Here is a 14,103-nt window from a genome sequence, read left to right on the forward strand (position 1 = left end):
AAGGGTATAGAAAAAGTGGTTTCTCAAAAACTTATTAAGACACCGTCTTTATTTCCAAAGTCTTTGTCGTATTATATACCTAAATGAGAAGTAGACAACTAACTGATCTTTAATTTAATTCTTTCCCCATCAAGGAACGAAAACCTGTCTTAAGTTTGTGACCTATATCAATCTTGGACCTAATGTTAGAACTTAGAAATTAACAATCACCAAATTTATGCATATATACCGTTAGAATAACTAGCTAAAAAACCAACACTTACAAAATTATTTAGTCCATGGAATTTCTCAATAATCTCTCCTTACTAACGTTCATTTTCACAATGCTCCTCTTTTATTACATTTTCCGCAAAAATAAAAATAGTCTACCTACAAATTGGCCTTTTGTTGGGATGTTACTAGCCCTCCTCAAAAACCTTCATTGAATCCACTATTTTTGTATTGAGATTGCGGAGCGATCCGACTTGAGTTTTCTGCTCAAGGGTCCTTGGTACACTTCCATGGATCTACTCATAACAACCGACCCGAGAAACATTGACCATATCCTGAGCAAGAAATTTAGTAATTATCTAAAAGGTGCTAAATTTAACGACATTTTCGACGTCCTTGGAGACGGGATCTTCAATGCCGACGGTGAATTGTGGAAGTACCATAGGAGAATGTTTTCAACATTTGTAGGGCAGCCTCAATTTCATCAACTTTTGCTTAATAGGATTTTCGCGAAAGTGGAAAATGGATTATTACCGGTACTTGATCACGCTTCTAAACAAGAGTTAGTCCTTGATTTTCAAGATTTGTTTGGAAGGTTTACCTTTGATATTATTTGCTCTCTTTTAATGGGATACGAGTCGGGATCGTCATGTGTTGATTTGCCTAGTGTTCCCTTTTCAAAGGCCTTGGATGATCTTGAGGAGATTATATTTTACCGGCATGTTTTACCCATTAATGTATGGAAGCTTATGAGGTGGCTAGGTGTAGGAATAGAAAGGAAGTTCCAAAAAGCTTGGGAAACAATAGACAAATTCATTTACAATTGCATAGCCAAGAAATATGAAGAAATGAAGCGATTCGGATCAACTAATAAAAATATAGGTGTCGATCTTTTGACGTTGTACAAGGATAAGGAAGACAAGTTCCTAAGGGATACAATATTAAGTTTCATTGTAGCAGGACGAGATACGACCAATACTTTGATCATTATCCTGGTTTTTCTATCTAATTTCAAAAAACCCGCAAGTTCAATCAAAAATTCGACAAGAACTCATCTCAACCATGAAAGCAAATGAAAATGACAATTGTAACATGAACAAATTGTCTGTTTTCACTAGGAACAATTTCAAAGAAACAAGCGAAAAGCTAGTTTATCTTCATGGTGCACTATGTGAAGCCTTAAGATTGTACCCTCCGGTAGTATTTCAATCTAAAAATCCAACTGAGCCGGACGTTCTCCCAAGTGGGCACAAAGTTGAACCACATGTGCAAATTATTTTTAACTTGTATGCAATGAGAAGGATAAAATCAATTTGGGGTGAAGATTGTTGTGAGTTCAAGCCCGAAAGATGGATATCGCCACAAGGGAAGATTAGGCATGAGCCAACTTGCAAGTTTTTAGCTTTCGGTGCAGGTCCAAAGACTTGTATTGGTAAAGACATGGGTTTCATCCAAATCAAGGTCGTGGTCTCTTCACTAATCCTAAATTACGAGTTCCAGCCATTGGACAGTCAATCTATTGTTCCTAAGAATTCCGTAATTCTCCGGATGAAGAATGGTTTTAAGGTTAAAATGTTTAAAATATAAGTTTAAGTTACATTAAATAATTTGATAGAGTGTTCTCATTATAATGTTGTTCAAAGGGATTATATCCCGGAAATTATATTTTATGAATAAATTTTATGTTAAGATATAAGTTGTCATATTATAAACTTGACAGAGTTGATAGTTTGTAATTGATAGAGCTACTCCTCCACCCTAGAAGTGCTAGTAATCTCCATCTCAAAGAGTATCATTCAATTAGACTTGTATGTTATTTCGACAATGAATGATGCTATACTTTCGACATTGATACTCTTCTCTAGATGTTGACAATTTTGGCATGCCAGTTACACCTAGAGGTGGCTAAGGTTTGGTTTGTATACCCTATTCTACCAATAAAATAGTAATCTCAATGGGATAAAAGAGACTACCCAAACGAGATGAAAGACAAACGATCTTGTGGCCACCAAGATCCGAACAGACTCCTTCGATCTCCAAATTTAGACGAACGCCAATCTACTTAAGCCCGGAACAAACTGAAGCTTCCTCCCGGAGGGAACATGTAACACCCCTAATTTCCGTAATATATATTTCTTTATTCTATTTTCCCATATTTCATATTTTATTTTCCGGGAAAATATTCGTCTCTTGTATTTTTGGCTCGTTGTGTTCAAAACGGGTGAAGAACCGCTCTTTTCTTGGGTCTCACGTGTAAATAAAGTGGATGGATGAGTTTTGGGCCTAAGCTTGAAATAAATCCATTAGCTTTTCTTATAAATAAGAAGGAAAGCCAAACCATTAATTTTCTTTTCTCATAATTCTCACAAAACCCTAAACCTAGTTTTCTCTCCTCCCTTTTCTTCTTGGAAGCCGTGTGCCTCCAAGAAAAAATACCAACCTAGTTTTCTCCCCTCTCTTTTCTTCTCTTATAAAAAATTACACTAATGTGTCTCGTTGCATCTAAAAATACCAACCTTCAATTTGTTGTGTCCCGAGAATATAAAATTTATATCCAAAATACTAGACTTTGCTGACAAAGTAATAATTTAAAATGGTAGCTAGGCTCATAATTGTTGAAATAAGGATAGTGAATGATATTACTGAAAGAATGAGCTTTAGCATCTTACATGTAATACTCCGTATAAACGTCGTCAATGCTGTGTCATTTCCTTCTTACTAATCACAAATATACATATACAGTGAAAATGTGCATAAGTAGTGAAGGGTAAAAAGCAATGGATAGAGAAGGGTAAACAACATATTGTTGGAACTATGCCCCAGAGCAATCGTTAATGAAACGTTTTGAACGAATTTCATACAGTGTAATTATTAATGGAGATTAATAATTAGACGGCATTTTCTTATTATCTTATTAAGGTGTTAATACGATGATAAATCCTTGATTAAACTGGTATACTTGACATCATAATGGAGATTATGATAATGAGAGTCGAGTATTATAAAGTTTAGTCTAAAAGTGTTCTTGGTCATGTGATTATCAGAATGGGACTATGATAATCCGGATAGACCAATATATTGATAACGGTACTCATGAGATGAGTATTAATGGATCTCATTCATTAAGTTATAATATAGATAATACATATGGAGATATGATTATTGAACTGACCAACAGTGAGATTTCCCAAATGGTTATTATTACCTATGCTGTCAATGTGGAAGTTCTCTTAAGGAGTAATTGTATATTTTATCCTTTGACCTGAGATCATCATTGTAGTTAATAGACTACTTATTGTACTTAGATACCGGACACCTAGTGTGTAAAAATGCTAGTTGAATGGTCATTGGGTATAATTAAGTACCTATGCAATTAGTGGTGAGTCAAGATGGAATCCGTCAACTCAGGGTAATGAGTTTGAACTCTATGTTGTCATTAATTTTATTGGTCATATAAAGACCTTGGCCAGGGCATACGAATGTTTTAAGAAAGGAGTTTCTTAAAGTCATTCTTGACCGATAATGATTGACATGTAACATAGTGGTGGTCTAGTGGGGTTTGGCAGTCAAACCATACCCTAGGACGATCCGGAGTTGGAACGACGGAGGGAAATAAATACAGTATCCTTTACCAGGTTCGTGTACAGTGAATATTGGTATTCACGCTATCCGGCCGTCGGGGAGTGTTGTTAGACGCCAACCTCGATTAATAATTAATGAGATTAATTGTTACCGGTTTAGCGATGAACCTATGTGGTCACACACTTACGGTTGATATTTAACGTTTACGGTTATTTAATTTATTATGAGATAATTAATTAAATGGCCAAGATGACATATTTTTATATTGTCCGCTAACACGAAAATATAGTTAATATCGGAAAGACGTGTGTATGAGAAACCGAGACGAGAATAAGACCATTGGATTGGGCCTTAGAGGCCACGTATCCTTTTAGCCTTAAATGTCAAGCGTGTAACTCTTATCTATTAGTGGCTATGTCAATCCTTAATTGTTAAGGATGTGACTCACCAATGAGGGCAATGACATTTCTTAATGGCTAAGTTATCATTTGGCTATAAATAGAAGTCTCGACCATGCATTTTTAAGAAGGCATAAAAAACAAGTTTGTATATTGTCTTCCTCTCATACACTAAAAAGTGGAGAAAAGTGGTTTCTCTGTATTCCGAGGTCGTCTCAAGGGTTGAGAACGTTAGTTTATCTACCGGTGTGGATATACTAGAGACTCCGTATTTTCGGGGTGAGACCAATTTATTGTCTACACATAAAGTATGTGTCCCTTTACTCAATTTTACAAGTTTTTAAATGCAATAGGTCTCAGGAGGACCGCGTTTCTATCTTCCGCTGCTACATGTAATATACCGCGGTCCCTTCAATTGGTATCAGAGCCAATTTTGCATTTACATTTTGTAAATTTGGGTCGTATTTTTACGTACTGGACACGAGAATTGTTCTCGTAGTGTTTCAGATGTGAGCTATACACTATTTGATTGTTGTATAATCCACGTGCATACATGTCGCATGATTCAAGACTTTGTTTTTTAACAAAAATGATTGCATCAGGTATTGTTTGCTTGATTCAATCAACATTATAAAAGTTTGTGTTTTCAATGTTGTTGGATCATGTTAATTTATGTGTCAGACATGGTAAATTGCTACGATTATTCGATAATTGTATAGTTTCTTTTTCAACAATTATATGAGATATAATTGTTAGTGCTAATATTCGATATAAGCACTTGTGTTATTCAAATTGTTTGAATGACATTAAAACTTGACCAATTAAAGATTATTGAGTTTTTAATTGATAAAATATGAGATATTTTGTCAAAGGTTGCCACTCAGGTAGACAATAAAGTTATTTTATTTTCGTTTACAAGAAGCGACCTGACAACCAGGGGGCTTGTAGTTCGGAGATATAATAATATTGTCTATTGTATGTGATACAGGGTGAAGAAAAGTTAACTAATCTTATACTTTTAGTCTGGACAACCCAGAGGGTATGACATTTATTAATTTTCTGTCACTAGAGTGGATAAACTCAACTACACCTGATAGGTACGACGACGACAACCAGGGGACTATGTAGTGTAGAGCCTGAAATGATTTTATAAGATAAAATCGGATGATTTTTAATTATGATGAGAAGCGACCTGACAACCAGGGGGCTCATGCATGTTTTAAAATTCTTATATATCATTATGAGGAAGTCCATATCATGATGATGTATGATTATGTTCTTATTGGATTGTTTTATTTCCGACTAAGATTTCTCAAAGGAGGCTAGTGGGAGTACAGTCATTTTCCTATTGCTAATAGGAAATGATGTGCTAACCATGCAAGAGACAAAAATTTGGCTATCTGAACAGTTCTCCATAAAGGATATGGGAGAAGCGGCTTATATTCTTGGAATAAGAATCTATGGAGATAGATTCAGGAAGCTGCTAGGGCTCTCCCAATCTTTGTACACTGAGCTGTCATGTTGTACAAGGCCTGATGTGGCTTACCCGCTAGGAGTAGCGAGTAGGCATCAGGCAATCCGGGTGAGGAACATTAGAAAGTGGTGAAAACCATTCTTGAGTACTTGAGAAGGACTAAGGACCAATTCCTCATTTTTTGGAGATGGTGATCTAAAAGTGTTTAGCTGTACTAATGCGAGTTTCGCATTGGATACAGATGATAGCAAGTCTATCTCTGGTTATGCTTTAACCTTAAATGGTGAGCAGTGAGTTGGAAGAATTCCATAAAAGCTAAAGTAGCTGACTCAATAACCGAAGTAAAGTACTTGGCCGTATGTGATGCTGCTAAGGAAGCCGTTTGGATAAGAAAGTTCTTAATTGAACTTGGTGTTGTTCCTTCAGTGGAGGAAGGTATTCTTCTATTGTGTGTAAATAAGGAGTTATTGCACAGGCTAAAAAGCTAAGGGGACAACCAACGATCTAAACATGTTGTTCGGAAATTTCACCTGATAAGAGAAATGTTCGAACATGGAGATGTTCAAATTCATCAGGTGTAAGGGAAAGAAATGATGCAGATCCTTTCACTAAGGCGCTTTGATCAAAGGAGTTTGACAAGCACAGGTGGAATATAGGATCAAGGTTCATCACCGATTGCCTCTAGGTCAAGTGGGAGATTGTTGGAACTATGCCCCAGAGCAATAGTTAATGAAACGTTTTGAACGAATTTCATACATTGTAATTATTAATGGAGATTAATAATTAGACGGCATTTTCTTATTATCTTATTAAGGTGTTAATACGATGATAAATCCTTGATTAAACTGGTATACTTGACATCATAATAGAGATTATGATAATGAGAGTCGAGTATTATAAAGTTTAGTCTAAAAGTGTTCTTGGTCATGTGATCATCAGAATGGGACTATGATAATCTGGATAGACCAATATATTGATAACGGTACTCATGAGATGAGTATTAATGGATCTCATTCATTAAGTTATAATATAGATAATACATATGGAGATATGATTATTGAACTGACCAACAGTGAGATTTCCCAAATGGTTATTATTACCTATGCTGTCAATGTGGAAGTTCTCTTAAGGAGTAATTGTATATTTTATCCTTTGACCTGAGATCATCATTGTAGTTAATAGACTACTTATTGTACTTAGATACCGGACACCTAGTGTGTAAAAATGCTAGTTGAATGGTCATTGAGTATAATTAAGTACCTATGCAATTAGTGGTGAGTCAAGATGGAATCCGTCAACTCAGGGTAATGAGTTTGAACTCTATGTTGTCATTAATCTTATTGGTCATATAAAGACCTTGGCCAGGGCATACGAATGTTTTAAGAAAGGAGTTTCTTAAAGTCATTCTTGACCGATAATGATTGACATGTAACATAGTGGTGGTCTAGTGGGGTTTGGCAGTCAAACCATACCCTAGGACGATCCGGAGTTGGAACGACGGAGGGAAATAAATACAGTATCCTTTACCAGGTTCGTGCAGTGAATATTGGTATTCACGCTATCCGGGCCGTCGGGGAGTGTTGTTAGACGCCAACCTCGATTAATAATTAATGAGATTAATTGTTACCGGTTTAGCGATGAACCTATGTGGTCAGACACTTACGGTTGATATTTAACGTTTACGGTTATTTAATTTATTATGAGATAATTAATTAAATGGCCAAGATGACATATTTTTATATTGTCCGCTAACACGAAAATATAGTTAATATCGGAAAGACGTGTGTATGAGAAACCGAGACGAGAATAAGACCATTGGATTGGGCCTTAGAGGCCACGTATCCTTTTAGCCTTAAATGTCAAGCGTGTAACTCTTATCTATTAGTGGCTATGTCAATCCTTAATTGTTAAGGATGTGACTCACCAATGAGGGCAATGACATTTCTTAATGGCTAAGTTATCATTTGGCTATAAATAGAAGTCTCGACCATGCATTTTTAAGAAGGCATAAAAAACAAGTTTGTATATTGTCTTCCTCTCATACACTAAAAAGTGGAGAAAAGTGGTTTCTCTATATTCCGAGGTCGTCTCAAGGGTTGAGAACGTTAGTTTATCTACCGGTGTGGATACACTAGAGACTCCGTATTTTCGGGGTGATTGTCTACACATAAAGTATGTGTCCCTTTACTCAATTTTACAAGTTTTTAAATGCAATAGGTCTCAGGAGGACCGCGTTTCTATCTTCCGCTGCTATATGTAATATACCGCGGTCCCTTCACATATTGGGTTAAATTAGTAGATTCTGACCTAAATAGTACTCCCTTCTATTCTAAATAATCTTCTCTATTTTCTTTTTTCGTCTATTCACAATACATTTCTTATTTTCTTTCATTAGCGGATGGTCAATAGTCTGCCCATTATGTATGTGTGTATATAAAGCCCGTGTAATTAGTTTTGGTTACCATGTTTATAATATTTTGATCTTGAGTTAAATAGATCAATATGTGTAATATTCTGATATTGCAAGATTGAAATTTTGCAATGCGCAGCTACCTGGCAGCTGCTGAAATGCTATTTTACAGTAGCATTTCAGCGGTACCTGCTACTGCAAAAATTAGCATTTCAGCAGCTGTTGGAACCTGCTAAAACAATTTTTTACGGTTAAAAATAAAACTGTGGTCAATAAATCTATTGAAAACGGTCGCATTTAAATAGAAACCCGTTGACATATTCATCCATAATATAACAGTTTAATAAGCACAAACCGTTGTTGTATTCATAACATTTAAAACAGTTTAATAAGCATAAACCGTTGTCATATTTACTATTTTACAACGGTTGTGTTTCAGTAAAACCGTTGTCATAGGTTTCCGTAGAGCATTCAGACTAATACTACCACAGTTTCAATATTATAGACAACGGTTTTTGAACCGTTTTTAATATTGTATTACGGTTATTTGAACCCGTCATTTACATTTCATAACGGCTCCGCCTTTTTAACAACCGTGGTCACGAAATTAATAGGAATATTTATAATAGTTGGGCCTCAACCATAACCTTAAGGTTTTGGTTGAGTTGGTTCATCTATCATGGTATCAGAGCCAGTGTGACCGAAGGTCACGGGTTCAAATCCTGGCAACCTCAAAAGTCCTCATAAACTCGAAGTGGAATTCCAGCACACGGTATGGGGGAGCCGGTGCACAACCAACCACTCTTCAAGCCCAATGGGCATTTGAGTGAGGGAGCGTAATAGGAATATTTATAATACTTGGGCCTCAACCCTAAACTTAAGGTTTTGGTTGAGATTGTTCATCTATCAGAAATAACAACGGTCGATGTAATAACGGGTATGTATTTTGTATTACAACGGTATATCACCTTATCTAACCGTTGTTGCACCGATTATTTGGCGTAGTGAAGTGATGTTTGGCCTAGTCTACAAGCATGTATGTTGGAGATTATTAAGTTTAAAGGACACATTGACTATAAGGTACCACATTTGAAGAAAAAAGCACAAAGATAGGCTAGAACATTACCAAGGAAATTATGTGTAGATGAAGCAATTGTTATTAAAGAATGTCTTGATCATTTACATGTAAATGGCAAGGATGCAAACTTAGATGAAATAAGGGTGCCTATTGCCTTAACGCATCCCTTTTAGATGCATGTTTATAACTTAAGCATTGCAAAATACAATATTTAAGCCATAAACAGCATTAGGATATGAATTTCTTTTGTGCCAATAGAGTACTATGTATTTTGTGATGAGCAATATATGAAAATAAAAATGATTAAGCTCTCAAAACATTAAGCATTTTTATCACTGAGCTTTATGTACACATAAGAAATGGATCAACTACTAATTGTATATACTTAATAGATCTATTTTTTTATGGAGTATGAATCAACTACTAATTGTGTATACTTTAATACATATATGAAAATAAATGTATAAATAGCCGAAATTTTGAATTTTTACAAAAAATCACAAAACGTGTCTGATGTTATCAGCCATAAATCAACTGTATTCATAATTGATCTACAAAAAAAGAAGGAAAGATGTCACCTAACCTTGTTCTTATTTACTGAATATTGCAGACAATGAGATTGATGAAGTACTTCAACATATGAGATTTTGACAAACCCAGAAGGATCAACATCACAACCATCAAACCCATCCTCTGTATCTGGAACAACGTAGTCATGAAGATCGGAATAATGTAAGGAGATTTTTCTTTGACATTAATCAAGGAAAGTTTGTGAAAAAAGCAGGAGAGGAAGTGATGGAATGAATAGAGGATCTAAGAAAGCAACGAAGAAGAGAGCAGAAGAAGAAGAGGCAATGTGAGAGAGAGAGAAAAGGGAGAGTTAGGGTTTTAGTGAGAGAAGGGACGCAAGAGGTAAGTTGAAGCTTTGACGGAAGATTCTAGATAAGGGGCTAGGGTTTTTTACGTGGGAAATTCATAAATGAGTTGGGTAATATGGAGGGAGTCATTAAGGTAATTAGGTTTGAGTTGGGTTAGTGTTATTGGGTTAGTGTCTTAAGCAGAAAAATCAGGCCCAAAAAGCAATGGCACATCTTGTAATATCACAAGTTGGACAAGGACTCTTTAGTCAATTGCATTATTAAATAAGGAAAGAATAGAAATGGGGTGAAGATAGATAATTTGCCAAAAAGGGGAAATTGGGTAAAAATAGGAAAATGGAGGGAGTATGTATTTTATTTTAAAACATTGAAGTTAAACTTAAATTTGAGAAAAGTTAATTTGTTTTTCTTTATAAGTAAAAATATTAGAGGTCCTATATAAATGAAATTATTATTTTTCAATTATAATAATAAAACTAGGTTCGTGATCCGTGAGATTCACGAGTTTATCTGTTTTAGTTTTGTTATTTTTATCTTATTGTTTATATTTGTCTGAGCAATTAGTTGATCCATTTAAAAAATATAGTCTTGAAATACATAAAAGTTAGTTGGTTAATGCCTTATTTCTTTGACAATTTTGGTTTATTTTCAAAACTATATATTGTATTTTAGTTGTTATTTTGATTAATATACTAAAAACATTTGGTTTTAAAAAAAAGTTACCTTTCAATGAGTCCAGTAATTCATGACACCATGTAAAAAAAATTAAATACTTAAGGTTGCTTTTTGATTAGATTGTATAGATTTTGTACTAAATTTTCTATGTAAAAGTGTGAACATCGCTTTGTCTTTTGGCAAATAAAGTTAGTAAGTAAAGACGAAAAGGCAAATTAATGCATAATGTTGAATTATTTCTCTTTTTTTTCCCTCTTTTTTAGAGAATAATAAATCTCACAATGTAAAGAGCTTAAAACATATAGAATTATAAGGTTCTTTATCTTTTCAATATTTTATTTGTCATAAATCATATAGTAGCATAGTTATGAACTTTAATAAATGTTAGTCTTACTATATCATCTATATCAATTTGTCAAAAAATGAGTTAAATAATAGCCTACTACAAATCTCATTACCACTACTACAAATACAGGCAACTACAACGACCCTTTAACAACGCTTATTCACGAAAATCATCAAAACACGTTGTAGAATTGATGCTGCGAATTTTACCAAACTTAATTACAACGGTTATGTGTTGTTAACCGTTGTTATTGGTTTTAACAACGGGTCATACTTGAAAAACCGTTGTTAATATAAAAACTAATAACAACGGTTGAATCTGTAATACATTTTAACCGTTGTTAATAATTTGGCGCAAAATTAGTGAAAAGTAATCACAACGGTTATATTAGAACCCGTTTTTAATACTTTTTAACAACGGTTGTAGACTCAATAACCGTTGTTATTAATGTTATGAAAATCTTAAGAACAACAGATTGCTTTATTCTGTTATACGCTACAAAACACAAACACAAGCTAATACTGCTACTATATCATCCTCCATTCCTCCATGATCGTCTCTCTGTCTTCATCTCCGTCACTGTTGTCACCGTCTTCTCTCCCTCATCGTGTTTATCATTTAGGTATATATATGTTTCTTAGCAACTCTTATAGATATAGGATTTTTTAGGTTATTATCTAATTTGTTGATAATTTAGCTTAATTGCTTTCCTGAATTTCGTTTATTTGTTTGCCTATTATTGTATTTTCTGAATTAGTTGCCTATTATTACGAATGTAGAATAATGACTCGAACTTGGATGATTGATGCAAATATGAGTGACCGTAACTATAAGGATGGTTTAGCTGAATTTTATGAATTCGTTTCGAACAATTTGAAAGGTTCTTCTAGTATTGCATGTCCTTGTGAAAGATGTGGTAATATTAGCTATATGGCTTTTCCGGACGTTAAAATACACCTAGAAAAGTGGAGATTTAGTCGATCCTATACACGTTGGATTTTTCATGGGGAATCATTAGAGGAAAAGAATAACTCTGAAGAAGATGATGTTGAGGTACACGAAAGGCTAACTGATGATCCTGAGTTTGCCGAGTTTTTTGAGTTGGAAGAGTTGGAAGTAGAGAAGTTGAATGTTGGGTCTATAGATAATGAAGAGAATGATGATGAGTCGATTGCTTTTGAAGATGTAGGTGATGACACTAGTAATTGGGATGACCTTAACAACATGTATGAGAAGTTGTGTGAGTCTGAAGCACCTCTGTATCCTGGTTGTAAGTTCACAAAAATGTCGGCTGTGGTGAAGTTGTATAATATCAAAGGGGCAAATGGGGTGAGTGACACGTGTTTCACTAGCTTTTTAGCCTTGATAAAGGAGTTGCTTCCTGATGGTAATGTTCTACCTGTTAAGACATACGAGGCGAAAAAACTAATAAGAGGAGTGGGTATGAAATATGAGAAAATACATGTATGTCCAAATGATTGCATATTGTATCGGAAATTATATCAAAACTTAACCAATTGCCCTAAATGTTTGGAGTGGCGTTATAAGGATAAGGAAGGGATCCCGGCTAAGGTGTTGTGGTATTTTCCATTGATACCAAGAGTCATAAGGATTTATGCGAATCTCGATGATTCAAAAATGTTAACTTGGCATGAAACAGGAAGAATAAATGATGGAAAGCTAAGACACCCGGCAGATGGTATGCAATGGAAATCGTTCGACGCTAAGTATCCCGAGTTCGACAATGAACCTAGAAACTTACGTCTAGCGCTGTCCACTGATGGAATGAACCCACACGGAAACATGAGTAGCCAACATAGTACTTGGCCAGTAGTGTTGGCTATTTATAACTTACCTCCATTTGTGTGCATGAAAAGAAAGTATTTGATGTTGTCGTTGTTAATTTCCGGCCCTAAACAACCTGGAAATGATATAGATGTATATTTGGAACCTCTTCTAGATGATTTGCGATTGTTGTGGGATAGTGGGATAGAAGTATTTGATGCATATAAGAACGAAACTTTCAATTTGAGAGCGATGTTATTGTGTACAATATCTGACTATCCGGCTTATAGCGACCTTTCTGGGCACACGTTTCATGGGAAAGAGGCTTGTCCATTGTGTGGGGAGGATATCGAGTCTGAATATTTGAAGTCTTCTCGTAAGTATGTGTATATGGGAAATAGGAGGTTCTTGTATCATGACCATTGTTATCGCAAGATGCAGAAAGCATTCAATGGAAGACAAGAACTTCGTCAACCTCCTAGAATTTTGAGTGGGCATGAAGTTTATCAGAAAGTAAAGCATATTGAGATAGATTATGGGAAGAAGAGCGGCTCTAAATTGTCTACTCGTGGGTATAAGAAAAGATCCATATTTTTTGATAAACTTCCATATTGGCCTGACCTGGAGGTCAGACATTGCCTCGATTTCATGCACATTGAGAAAAATGTCTGTGATAATATTATCAATACCCTTTTGAATGTTCCTCGTAAAACAAAGGATAATGCCGCAGCTAGGGAAGATATGAAAATGATGGGTATTAGGCTAGATTTGGCACCACAGAAGAGAGGTAATCGTACATTTTTACCGCCAGCAGCTTATACCCTTTCACGGAATGAGAAAAAAGAGTTTTGTGCATGCTTGAATGGAATTAAAGTGCCACATGGTTATTCGTCGAACATCAAAAGCCTAGTGTCGATGCAAGACCTAAAACTCACCGGGTTAAAGTCACATGATTGTCACACTTTGATGCAATAATTACTACCTGTGGCTATTCGTTCCATTTTACCTGAAAAGGTAAGATATGCTATAACTAGATTCTGTCTCTTCTTCCAGTCCATATGCGAGAAAGTCATCGATTCCGATGACGCGGATTCATTGCAGGACCTCGTTGTAACCTCTCTTTGTCAGTTGGAAATGTATTTTCCACCCTCTTTCTTCACTATCATGATTCATCTGACCATTCACTTGGTTAGGGAGATTTTGTACCTTGGGCCCGTGTACTTGAGATACCAGTATCCTTTCGAAAGATTGATGAAAGTCTACAAGG

At 35.3% G+C, this 14,103-nt stretch overlaps 1 pseudogene; it reads left to right on the forward strand.

Moving 5' to 3' along the window:
• Positions 1-275: 275 nt before the first annotated feature.
• Positions 276-1,903, forward strand: LOC141622057 (alkane hydroxylase MAH1-like; annotated as a pseudogene).
• The last annotated feature ends 12,200 nt before the right edge of the window (positions 1,904-14,103 follow it).

Source organism: Silene latifolia, chromosome X (assembly GCF_048544455.1).
Source record: "Silene latifolia isolate original U9 population chromosome X, ASM4854445v1, whole genome shotgun sequence".
NCBI classification, from domain to species: Eukaryota; Viridiplantae; Streptophyta; class Magnoliopsida; order Caryophyllales; family Caryophyllaceae; genus Silene; species Silene latifolia.